Source organism: Solea solea, chromosome 19 (assembly GCF_958295425.1).
Source record: "Solea solea chromosome 19, fSolSol10.1, whole genome shotgun sequence".
In the NCBI taxonomy this organism is placed as follows: Eukaryota; Metazoa; Chordata; class Actinopteri; order Pleuronectiformes; family Soleidae; genus Solea; species Solea solea.
This window is the reverse complement of record NC_081152.1, coordinates 18871586-18885165: the sequence shown is the minus strand read 5'-3', so window position 1 is coordinate 18885165 and position 13580 is coordinate 18871586.

The following is a 13580-nucleotide window of genomic DNA, read 5'->3' as shown; positions in this document are numbered from 1 at the left end:
GTCTTATATTATCACATATATGTGATAAAAGTCTTATATTATCACATATGTGATAAAAGTCTTATATTATCACATATATGTGATAAAAGTCTTATATTATCACATATATGTGATAAAAGTCTTATATTATCACATATGTGATAAAAGTCTTATATTATCACATATATGTGATAAAAGTCCTATATTATCACATATATATGTGATAGAAGTCTTATATTATCACATATATGTGATACAAGTCTTATATTATCACATATATGTGATAAAAGTCTTATATTATCACATATATGTGATAAAAGTCCTATATTATCACATATATATGTGATAGAAGTCTTATATTATCACATATATGTGATACAAGTCTTATATTATCACATATATGTGATAAAAGTCTTATATTATCACATATATGTGCTAAAAGTCTTATATTATCACATATGTGATAAAAGTCTTATATTATCACATATACATGTGATAAAAGTCTTATATTATCACTTATATATGTGATAAAAGTCCTATATTATCACATATATATGTGATAGAAGTCTTATATTATCACATATATGTGATAAAAGTCTTATATTATCACATATATGTGATAAAAGTCCTATATTATCACATATATATGTGATAGAAGTCTTATATTATCACATATATGTGATAAAAGTCTTATATTATCACATATATGATAAAAGTCTTATATTATCACATATATGTGATAAAAGTCTTATATTATCACATATATGTGATAAAAGTCTTATATTATCACATATGTGATAAAAGTCTTATATTATCACATATATGTGATAAAAGTCCTATATTATCACATATATATGTGATAGAAGTCTTATATTATCACATATATGTGATAAAAGTCTTATATTATCACATATATGTGATAAAAGTCCTATATTATCACATATGTGATAAAAGTCTTATATTATCACATATACATGTGATAAAAGTCTTATATTATCACTTATATATGTGATAAAAGTCCTATATTATCACATATATGTGATAGAAGTCTTATATATGTGATAGAAGTCTTATATTATCATATATATGTGATAAAAGTCCTATATTATCATATATATGTGATAGAAGTCTTATATTATCATATATATGTGATAGAAGTCTTATATTATCATATATATGTGATAGAAGTCTTATATTATCACATATATGTGCTAAAAGTCTTATATTATCACATATATGTGATAAAAGTCTTATATTATCACATATATGTGATAAAAGTCTTATATTATCACATATGTGATAAAAGTCTTATATTATCACATATATGTGATAAAAGTCCTATATTATCACATATATATGTGATAGAAGTCTTATATTATCACATATATGTGATAAAAGTCTTATATTATCACATATATGTGATAAAAGTCCTATATTATCACATATGTGATAAAAGTCTTATATTATCACATATACATGTGATAAAAGTCTTATATTATCACTTATATATGTGATAAAAGTCCTATATTATCACATATATGTGATAGAAGTCTTATATATGTGATAGAAGTCTTATATTATCATATATATGTGATAAAAGTCCTATATTATCATATATATGTGAAAGAAGTCTTATATTATCATATATATGTGATAGAAGTCTTATATTATCATATATATGTGATAGAAGTCTTATATTATCACATATATGTGCTAAAAGTCTTATATTATCACATATATATGTGCTAAAAGTCTTATATTATCACATATATGCACAAATCAATGTGGAAGAAGGAGAGTCATTGAGAATGAAGCTTTTTGGTATGTGTAGGCCACCGTAGTTCCCTGACACGCTTAAAACAACGCGTGTCAGCTGTTAGTTACCATTAGATGTCACTAATTCTCACAAACTTAACCTGTAAAATAGTTATAATTTACAAAAACGTGGTGTCAGGTGGTTTTCTGTGTGTGTGTTGTGATGTGAGTCCAGGTTTAAGGTTTAATGTGGATCAGGTTTAGAGTGGTGTTGTGTTCAGGGTCTTTGAGCAGCAGACGTGTCAGTGATGTTCTTCAGTGTTGGTCGTGCTCAGGTTTTTCCCTTCCCTCAGTAAAATGACATAACATACACACTGACTCCACCCATTCCCTCAAACCCCGCCCCCTCTCCCCGGTTCTTACAGTTTATTTGCTTGACTGTTGAACTTAATGTGAGTGTGAGTCCAAGTTCACCTCTGAGTTATTCTCAATTTTATGCCGTTTATCCTCATAATTGTTGATTCTCCACTCGACTTATGTTTATCTGCAGCCTGCACACACTCCCCCTCTCTCTCTGTCTCTCTCTCTCTCTCTGTCTCTCTGTCTCTCTATCTGTCTCCCTCTCTCTCTGTCTCTCTCTCTCTCTGTCTGTCTCTCTCTCTCCCTCTCTGTGTCTCTCTCTCTCTGTCTCTCTCTCTCTGTGTGTCTCTCTCGCTCTCTCTGTCTCTCTCTCTGTCTCTCTCTCTCTCTCTCTCTCTCTCTGTGTGTCTTAATAAAAGTGTGTGTGTGTGTGTGTGTGTGTTGGAGATGAAAAGAGTGCCTGTTCTTTTGAAGCCTGATTTTTTTTTCTCTGCGTCACCTACGACAAAGAGCTCAGAGCGAGGAGGCGAGAACAAGGAGAGTACGCTAGGAAGGAGAGAAGGAGAGGAGGACACGAGGAGAGAGGAGGAGAGGAAAAGAAGAGACATGAGAGAAAATGAAACAAGGAGACAAGGAGGGGAGGGGACATGCAAAGTGAAGGAACACGGAGAGACGAGGAGACAGTACAGGAGACAAGGAGAGGACAGGAAACTAGAGCAGATGAGATGAGGAAAGCAAAGGAGAGGATACAATAGAAGAAGCAAGGAGAGGAAATGAAAAGAGGGGGAATAAATGGAGGATGGGGAACTAGATTAGAGGAGAGGAACGTAAAGAATACAGAGGAGACAAGAAAGAGAGGAAATGAAGAGGATCAAATAGAGAATAGGAGACTAGATGAGGAGAAGGTGAGGAAACAAGAGGAAAGGAGATGAAACGAGAGTAGAGGAGACAATGAGAGGAAATGCAAATAGGAGGAACAAGGAGAGGAGAGAGTAGAGGAGATGAAGAAAGGAAAGGATACAGTAGAGGAGACTAGATGAGGAGACGAGGAGAAGGTGACGAAAAAGAGGAAAGGAGAGGAGATAAGGGAAGAGGAGGGAAGAAGTAAGAATGAAACAAAGTGAAACTTGAGGAGACAAGGAGAGAAAAGGAAACAATGGAACAAGGAACAGGAAGGAAAGGAAACGACAAGCCAGGAGCGGAAACAAGGAAAAGGGAAAGTAAACGAGGGAGGAGGAAAAAAAAGGACCATAAGTAGGAAGTAGGAAACCAGAGGAGAGAAGGAACTCACAAGAGATAAAAGGAGAGGAAACGAGAAGCTGAGGAGAGAGGGAAGGAATGGAAGAAGAGGAGGAGAAGTGAAGGAGACGAGGAAGGTTTGAGGATAAAGAGAAGAAGAGAAACGAGGGTCAATAAAAACGTTCAATCTGCCTCTTTCTATAAAACACACTCTACATTATCTGTGTGTCTGTTTACCCCGCTGGCCTACTCCTCCTCTTCCTCCTCCTCTTCCTCTTGTTCTCTCCTCCTCCTCTGATCTCCCTTCTTTTGTCTTCTCCTCCTCAGGTGATTCATAAATTCTCTTGTGTCTTTTATTTTCAGCCTGAAACTCTCTCCTCCTCCTCCTCCTCCTCCTCCTCCTCCTGCTCCTCCTCCTCGTGGTCGTTGTTTCTCCTCATCAGTGGACAGTTAACCCTCCTGCCTGCTGTGGGTTGAAGGTGCTGCTGCAGCAGTAAAGTCAGTAAAAACACACTGTACAACAGATTGTGCTTCAGTGTTCTCATATCTGTGAGTGTGTGAGTCCTCAGAGACTCACACACTCACAGGGTCACAGGCAACATTTCATCTCTCAGCCCTTTTTCTGCTGACCACTGACATGCCTCTCCCACACACACACACACACACGCACGCGCTCACACACACACACGCACACATGCTCACACACACACACATGCGCTCACACACACACGCACGCACACACACGCACACACACACTTCTTCCATTCACTTGGACTGACTTTAACCATGACCACAGTTTTAAATCTTAGTCCTAAACTTAATCAGAAAATGAGGTTCTGCCTCATTAGGACCAGGTTCTGGTCTCCATGAGGACGACTGGTCCTGACAAGTTTATGACAGAAAGAGTCCTAAAGAGGCGACACACACACACACACACACACACATTCTTGTAGTGAGGAGACTTTTCATTTTCTCCTCCCTCATTTACTTCCCCTTTCCTTGTTTCCTTTCCTTCCTGTTCCATTTTCTTTCCCTTTCTCTCCTTGTCTCCTCAATTTTCACTTCTTTGCATTCTTACTCGTTCCCCTTCTCTTCCCTTATCTCCTCTACTCTAGTTTCCTCTCCTTTCACCTTGCTTCCTCACTTTCTCCTTGTTTCCTCATCTAGTCTCCTATTCTGTTTATAATTTTTGCTCATTTCCTCTCCTGGTCTCCTTTACTGTATCCTCTCCTCTCCTCTCCTCTCCTCAAATCTAGTTTCCTATCCTCCCTTTGTTCCATCTATTTTCATTTCCTCTCCTTGTTTCTTCTTTCCTTTCATTTTCCTATCCTCAGCTCCTCTAATCTAATTTCCTATCCTCCCCTTTTCATTTCCTCTCCTTGTTTCTTCTTTCCTTTCCTTTCCTTTCCTCTCCTCGTCTCCTCTAATCTTGTTTCCTATCCTCCCCTTGTTCCTCCTCTTTTCATTTCCTCTCCTTGTTTCTTTTATTGTATCCTTTCCTTACCTTTAATCTCCTCTCATGTCATGTCTCGCCCAGGGAATCAAACCCACAACCTTTCAGTTGAAAGACAACTCGCTTCACCACTGAGCCACCGTCACCTCAAAACCAAACAGAGAAGGAGAAGAAGATAGAGACAGTAAATTCCCTTAATATTCCCTTAACTCGTTCTTGTGTAACCTAAAGTGTGTTTAGTGGAATCTTCTGTCCTGATCTTCTCCTGCAGGTCGTTCCTCAGTCCAGAGGAACCTGAGAAAACCGTCCCCCTTAAGACTCAACCTAGATCTGGGATTGACCACTTAGGAGACACCTGAAGGTCTCAGGCTGCAGGACAGTGTATATTCTGCTGAAAAGTTCATTCAAAAATAATCCGGATTAAGGTCATGAGGGACTTAGAAAGTGATAAAATCAGTCCTTAAAGCAACAGATATTTAGTGGAGGTTATAAAGGACGATAGAGCGGACCTGAAAGACGCACTGGATGATTGTGTGTCGTTACCATGGAGACGACTGAACCATGTCACCACAGCACACGTATGAATATATATATAATGTTTCCAAAACACTTAAGAACAAATAATAAGCATTAACTTTTGCAGAACTTCCTCTTTATGTGTGTGTGTGTTCTTGTACTTGTGTCTTTGTGAGGACTAAAAATTTGTGAGGAGTGAGGACATTTTGGCTGTGTTAAGACCTGGTTTTAGGGCTCTATTTAGGGCTCTAATGCATTATGTCCATGAGTGTCCACACAAAGACTGTGAGACCAGCGTGTGTGTGTGTGTGTGTGTGCGTGCGTGCTAACGATGGACAAACAGCTGAGCTCACTTAATAAGTTCACACTGACCATCTGCAGCGCGGCACCCTGGGAAATTAAGTAAGCAAACACTGCTAATTATTGGAAGATAGATCCACAGACTGCAGTCTGCTCCTCCATCATCTCCTTCTGCCGGACTCTGCTCCGCTTAAACATCCAGCGTCGTCATGGAGATACTTTTTAATCTGTGACCATCCGCTCACTCTCTCACACCAAAGTCCATAGAGAAAACCAGCGGTTTAACACCACAGCTGACATGGAGTTGTTCATCCGCTGCTGCGTCTGTTTATAACTTTAAAGTGGGATTTTTTTGACGGCGTTCTTTTTGATGTACCGCAGTGACACAAACTGACCACACGAGGCAGCAGGAGACTGGCGGCCCCTTTGTCGCTGTGAGCTAAAATCGCTGCTTTTCTCTGTGGAGTTTGGTGTGGAAGAGTGAGGAGTTTACAGAGTGACACAAACTGTGGTTTCAGATAAAGCAAACATGTTCTTGAGAAATCGTACACTGAAACTGACGTAAATTTGGTGTTCAATTTTGGATATTTTCACATCTTGATGATGTATCTGTGATGACTTTTCCTGGGTTTTAAAGCCTGTTGCATTAATAATCAGCAAATGTATTATTTTTTCAATAAATAAGTGTAATACACTCAATATTTTGAATTAAATATTATATATATATATATATATATATATATATACATTGTTTTTAACTGAAAGGTCATTTTAAGTGTGTAATACAGGTAATAAACAGTAAATATTTAATTTTAGAGCAGGAGTGCTAAACTCATTTTAGTTCAGAAGCCACATATCAGTAAAATAATAGCATAATAACCTATAAACAACAAGAACTCCTAAATGTTCCCTTTGATCTAGAAAACACATGATGAAGAATCTGACATTTCATGAGGAAAATAAATGCAATTTGTAGAATATTATGCTTAATTTACCATTTACACGTGCACATTACAATTTACAGTGGATTTTATAATGATTCTGAGACTGGAGAATTATAGTATTTCACATTATGATTTGATTCTGTGGGCCGGATTGGACCCTCTGGTGTGTCAGTTCTGGCCTGCAGGCCATACGTTTGACACCCCTGTTTTAAGTGTATTTACAGTGTACTGATTTATATACCAATATATCTTTTATATCAGGATATAGACTAAAAATATCCATATATGTCCATAAATTATCTCCAGGTGGTTAAATACTAATGTTTTTGGAGATGCTGGCTCCTCCCACCACACATCACATCTCTAACAGGCTCCGCCCACATCGACTGTTTATTATCAGACTGTCTTTTAGATTGACTGAACTCGTTTCTCTCATAAGGAACTGTGTTTTAAACGCAGCTCGGCTTCTCTCTGGCTGAGTGAGCGTGAGTGTGAGTGTGAGTGTGAGATTCAGGCCCAGTCTGCTCTTTCTGCCGTTTTTCTCACTTTTTTCTCGAGCAGTCTCTCTGGACGTTCCTCATTTCCCTCCTAGATGGAGGAGAGCGGCGAGCAGAGCTGGTTTTTTCCCTTCAGGGGCCGAGACATTTAGAGCAACCTACTTCTCTCACTCGCACAGTTTGAGGCCGACAGGGACGCGAAAAAGGAAAACCGCATTTTTAGCCTCTTAACAAAAGAGTCGCCCAGTGAAATGGACGTCAGCTTAAGTGTGCCACATTTTTATCAGAGTGTGTTCGCTTGCCTCGTGTCTCTCTGTCAGACAAAGTTTTTCCAAACAGGAAACGAAAGTTTGTGACGCAACCAAAGTCCATTGAGAAAACCAGTGGTTTGAGCTCGCGGGGACACAGGAGCTGCTGCTCTACCGCTGCCTCGTTTAGTAACTTTGTGTCGCTGAGGTAAATCTCAAACACACAAGTCCCAGAATCACACGTTTCAACTGATTCATTTAAGCAGCAGTGGATCAACATCTCCTGTGGCCCTGTGATGTTAAATCACTGCTTTTCTCCATGGACTTTAGTGCGGGAGAGAGTGTGTTTACATAGTGACGCAAACTTCAGCTTCCTGTTGGAAATGTTTGTCTAACAGTGAAATAAAGCTGTGAACAGATACTGTAGATTTTTTTTGATGACTCTTTTGTAAAGTGGCTAAATGCATATATTTTTTCCCCTTTTATTCTCTGTGGTCGCCTTGTTTTCACTAAAGCCTCTGTGTGGTCCTCAGTCAGTGGTGACTTTGTGTCAGTCCCTCGTACAAACCACACAATATATATATATGTATATATATATATATATATATATATATATATATATATATATATATATATACAGTATATATATATATATATATGTATATATATATTCATATTCATATTATAAAATGAGCTGTAAGGGCTTAGGTTTGACTGGCTGAGAGAAAAGACTTGAAGCAGAAGCTCATCCTTGAATTATAGCCTTTGTGTGTATGTTTTGTTACAAATGCATTAAACCAGTAAATCTGCTAAAGTGTTGGAATGAAACGAAATAATGTGTGTGTGTGTGTGTGTGTCAGGTCAAGGCTGCAAGGAAACAATGACTTTTGTATTTTCAGTGTCATAAACTTCACTGAGTCCTGACAATGAATGCTGTGTGTGTGTGTGTGCGTGTGTGCGTGTGCGTGTGTGTGTGTATTTTTATCTTTGTGAGGTCAAAAAACATATTTTTGTGGACAATTTGTCTGGACCCCACAACTTTAACAGCCTTTTTCAGAGGTTAAAACCTGGTTTCAGGGCTAGAATTGGGTTTAGATTAGGGTAACCATTAATTGATCAAGTTGCAAGGAAACCTTAACTTTTTTTTTTTTAGTATAAGCTTCACTGAATCCTGACACTAAATGGTGTTTGTATTTATGTCTTTGTGAGGTCCAAAAAAACCCAGACATTTTGTCTGGACCCCACAACATTAAAGGCTCCTTTTCAGGGGTTAAGACCTGGTTTTAGGGTTAGATTAAGGGTTAGGGTAAGGGGCTAGAGAATGTATTATGTCTATGAATGTCCTCACTATGATTGCTGTACAAACGTTGAGTTTTGTGAGTTTTTTAGTGTAAACTTCACTGAGTCCTGACATTAAATGGTGTGTGTGTATTTATATCTTTGTGAGGTCCAAAAAAACCCCCGTAAAAACCTATCTTTGTGGGGACATTTTGTCGGGGCCCCACAACTGTAAAGGCCCTTTTTCAACAGTTAAGACCTGGTTTTAGGGTTAGAACCTTAGGGGTTAACCGTTACCCCTAAGGTTGGGAACTTATTTGTGATGGTTAAAGTTAATTAACCGTTAACCATTAACATGTATGGTTTGTAACAATGTACTAAACCAGTAAATCTGCAAAAGTGTTGTAATGTAGTGATGTGAGTGTGTGTTTTTGTATTGGTGTCTTTGTGAGGACCAAAAGGGACTTGTATAATAACTAAGGAAGTGAGGACATTTTGGTAAAGTGAGGACATTTTGGTAAAGTGAGGACATTTTGGTAAAGTGAGGACATTTTCATCACATTCTGACATCCCTAAAAACGTGTGTGTGCGTGTGTGTGCGTGCGTGTGCGTGCGTGCGTGTGTGCGTGCGTGTGTGTGTCTCCAGTTATTGTGTGTGATAATCGGTGTAAAATTAAACGGCATGCTGTGTTAAAGAGTCTTGACGTGTTCTCAGAGTCTGACTGGTTGTAGATATCAGTGTGATCAGAGTCTCATGATGATGATGATGATGATGCTAATGCTGCGGTGTCCATGGGGCCCAGATTACCAGCACGCCGCTGCCCGGTGTCCTGTTAAAGAGTGGGAACGAAACGTGTGACCTATTGAAGGAGGCTGATGGGAAATAATGCTGGGAAACGTGACGCCGCCGCTCCAGAAATAACCCGTCACAGAGCAGTGATACTGGCCGTCAGCCCCGAGGACAGAGAGGACTTTAAATCTCCTAATATAAGTTGTTGTGTCGTGCCTTTAAGACACATTTAGAGGAAATGGGAGACTCGGGCGAAAACAAAGACGCCTGATAATATGTCTTTATAAATCTGTGTGTGTGTGTGTGTGTGTGTGAGAGATGCTGAATGTTACCGTCACACACAACAGTGCACAAAGGAAGCAGAGGCTGTGATCACAGCTGGAAGAAGAGGAAGAAGAAGAAGAAATGAGAATTCAGTGTTGGTTTGTGTCTGAGCTGAAGTTTCAACAGACTTTAAAAAAACTCCTCCAGAGAGACTCGACGTGACGACAGAGACGCCTAAAAAAGCACAAAAAAAGGACGAGACAACAATAAAATAAAAGCATGAAACAAAGACAAAACGACAACAAAGTCACAAAACAACAAGAGGAGGCACATGAAATGACCACTTATCAGGTGTTTGCAGGTTTTTAAACGCCGGTAAACCTGCAAAAAAAATTAAAAAGACAGAAACTTAAACAACCAATGAGAAACACACAACAGAAGAAAGCAGCATGGTTGCATTTTAAGCCTCAAAATGTCTGTCTGGACTTTTTTTTGTGCTTATTTTAACCATAAAAGGGCCGGAAAATGTCCTGTGACTAAGTGCCTTTTGACTTTCAATATCTGGCAGTTATTTACAATTTACTGCAATTTAAAGTAAAAAGAAAAAACAAAAAGCTTTAAGATTTTGTGTGTTAAATTTGAAATTTGAACAGTATTAAACATATGTAAAGTAACATTTGTTTGAGTTTTTGTCTCAATGTCCAAAAACAGGCCAAAAAAAATGAAAACTTACAGCATATACAGGTGTTTTCCAACTCTCTCCTGATTCACCAGCTTCCTGCAACAGTGTGAGTGAAATGACCATAATAACACAACACGTTGGCTTTGACATGCAACTTCTCACCTTTCAGAAACAGTTGGAATTTTTCCGATAGCACAAACCGTTGCGTAATTACGGTAAATTTACACGACTCAAAAAATGAAGGGGAAACCAGGCTGTTTAACCACAGAACCAAAGACTTCTCTACAACCGACATCAGGTTAAGTTCACCTGGTCTGCTGCTGCCTTGTTTACTAACTTTGTTCCACTGAGGTGAATCTGAACAAAGCGTCTCAAACACCAAAGTCACAAAATAACACATTTGATGTGTTGATGGAGGCAGCAGTGGATCAACGGCTCCTGTGCAATCACTGATTTTCTCAATGGACTTTGGTGTGGGACAGAGAGAGCTAGAGAGAGAGTGTCTTGTTGCTGTTGAAATGCTGCCTGACAGCATCATAAAAGTAGATAACAACACATAACAATCGAAGGCAACATGGTTACATGAGCTGATTCTGCTTCCCTTAAAATTAGAGTTTGTGCATGGCTGTCCATCTCAGATACAGTATGTTTCTCAAGGTTTTAGTTTGTGTCTATTTTTTTTCTCCTCTTCCTCACCTGTGATGTTTTTTTGCACCTTTTATCTCACCCTCCTCCTCCTCCTCCTCCCTCCTCCTCTCACCTCACTCCACTGTTATCGTGCAGATATGTATCACGGTGGAGACGGATGCTCGAAGCTCGTTCCTCTAGTGCCACAGATTTATCTGAAAGTGCTGCCTCTGAACACGTCGACAGCAACAAGCTGCTCTCCTCAGACAAACAAACAAAGGTAGAGAGGAAAGAGACACAATCACCAGATTGGACGACGACAGTCTGTCAGGTGATGTCTGTTTGTTTGTTTTTTTAAATATCACAAAGACATTTATCAGTCCTGAAGATGAAGCCAGATCCAGGATCAGTGTCGTCCTGCTGCCTTCACATGACTCTACATCTGCTCCGTCTCTTACAGCCATGTAGGCACATTTGTGCTTACTGATCAATTATTCCTTAATAATCTTTCATCATAATGTAAATGGCGTGATATTTGAGAGAAAAAGAAAGAAAATAATCATAGAGTCAATTAAAAGGTATGGGACTTAAAGTTGGGCCTTGTGGAACACCACAATCAAAATTCTGTTGGTAGGATCAGATAAAATTTAATTTTAGGTAAATTATTCATATTTTATTTTAATAATAACATCAGATTCTGCTGCAGGCAGGCAACAACTTCCTTTCAAACCGGTAATAACAAAATAAAAGTCTGTTTTTGCTTTGAAGTTCAACAAGATTGCGTCTTAAATTGACTGTGTGACATCTGCAAGTACATGTGCGTTCAGTGATAAAATAACTAATAAAGCAGTGGTAACAAATGTCTGCGCTAAAAAAGAGGTCAATTAAAGGGAAGAAGTTTGAGACAAAGGACACGTTATAAAATAAATGTCAGATTTAGTTCACCGAGAGGGTGTCTCCAATTGACCGTTTCTTTTATTGTCATTGCACAGAAAAACTTAGCATCTGTGAGTACATGGCCATTCAATAAAAAAAGATCGCTATTACAGTGTTGGTAACAACTCCCTATACTGATACAAACCTAAAAAAGGAGGAAGTCTAAAATACAGTGAGTAAACTAGTGTGGGGCCCAAAATTGAGCCTTGGGGGACACCACAGTTCAACTTTGTGTTTATTGTTTATTTGAGATGATTCATCAAAGTCTACTTAAAAATGTCTTTCAGTAGGATAAGTAACTCCTGCTGAGCTGAGAAAAGATCTAAAAATGGAAGATGTCTAAAACAGAATCAGTTAAAAAGCATGGGACCTAAAACTGAGCCTTGGGGAACACCACAGTTTAGGTAAAGCAAAGGTTACATAAAAATGTCTGTCAGTAGGATTATGTAACACCACATATCTCTTTTGTTTGTTTTAAAATCGCCTGTTTTTCTCTCTGTGTCAAAACAAAGCCCTCGTGACTTTGACGTGACTTTGGTGGTGACACTAAATGCATCACACCACATTTAAATTTTCAGTGGCTTCATTTACTGTCGTTATTTTTAGTCGCTGTGTTTCACGACCCCCCCCCCCCGTGAAAGTAACGCACGCGTCCTTGCTCGCTCACGGTTGTTTTCATATGTATAAATGACGACCCTCCTGCAGCCACGCGCCGCCCTCGCCGTCATGACTGATGGCGTGTCGCTTCACATTAGAGGACTTGTGTGTGTGTATGTGTGTTTCTGATCAGCTGTGTGTGTGTGTGTCTGTTGAATTTTCCACCTCCTTCCTGTTTAATGTCTATTTCCAACCCTTTAATCGTCTCACCGCCTCTGCCTCACACGTGGCTCTGTGTTTTCATCCAACTGCGGTGGGAAATAATCTGCATCACTGTTGTTCCATACCTTTTAAAATTTTAGAATTTAGATTATATATAATCATGTTACCTCTTTGAGTTGAGGTTTTGTGTTTCAAAAATCTATAATCAATGGCAACACTTCATAGTACAATACAGTGACGATGTCATAATAATACAGTCGTATTTTTAAGTACCGAGTTCATCTTTACAATATGGACGATTTTAAATGAATTATTAACAGTTTAATGTAAAGACAGTGAGTCACTGTACCAACCTTTGACCTGGATAGCACTCTGGAAATAACAATTATCTCCTTATTAACACACAATTACTATTTCTATCACAGTCGCATTAGGAACGAGATGGTTTTTTCCATAACATTCCTCACGTTTTACGAAATTATTATCATAATATTACCATTTTATTTTTCAAAGCTGAATAATTTGTCTCTCCCATAGACGAGTGTGTATAAAAATAAGACTTGTATAAAGTGAACTTGTGTCTTGAGTCAGAATCTGTATAAATACATTTACAAACTATGTAAATAAGGTGCAGTGGGTTAAAATGTAGTTTTATTATTATTATTTAATATGTTAATATGACTCATAAATCTGCATTTGTTAACAGCCTCAATATTCACTATTTAAATGATGCCATGTTTTGTTTTTTAAACTGAAAATTCATCTGCAACCAGGCCCTGATTGGACGACACCAGCTGTCAATCACACTGGTGCATTATCTTTTATTTTCCTCAAAATGAAAAGATAATTTAGAAAATAGTTAAAACTATTGAGTGCGACCAAAAACTTCTCAG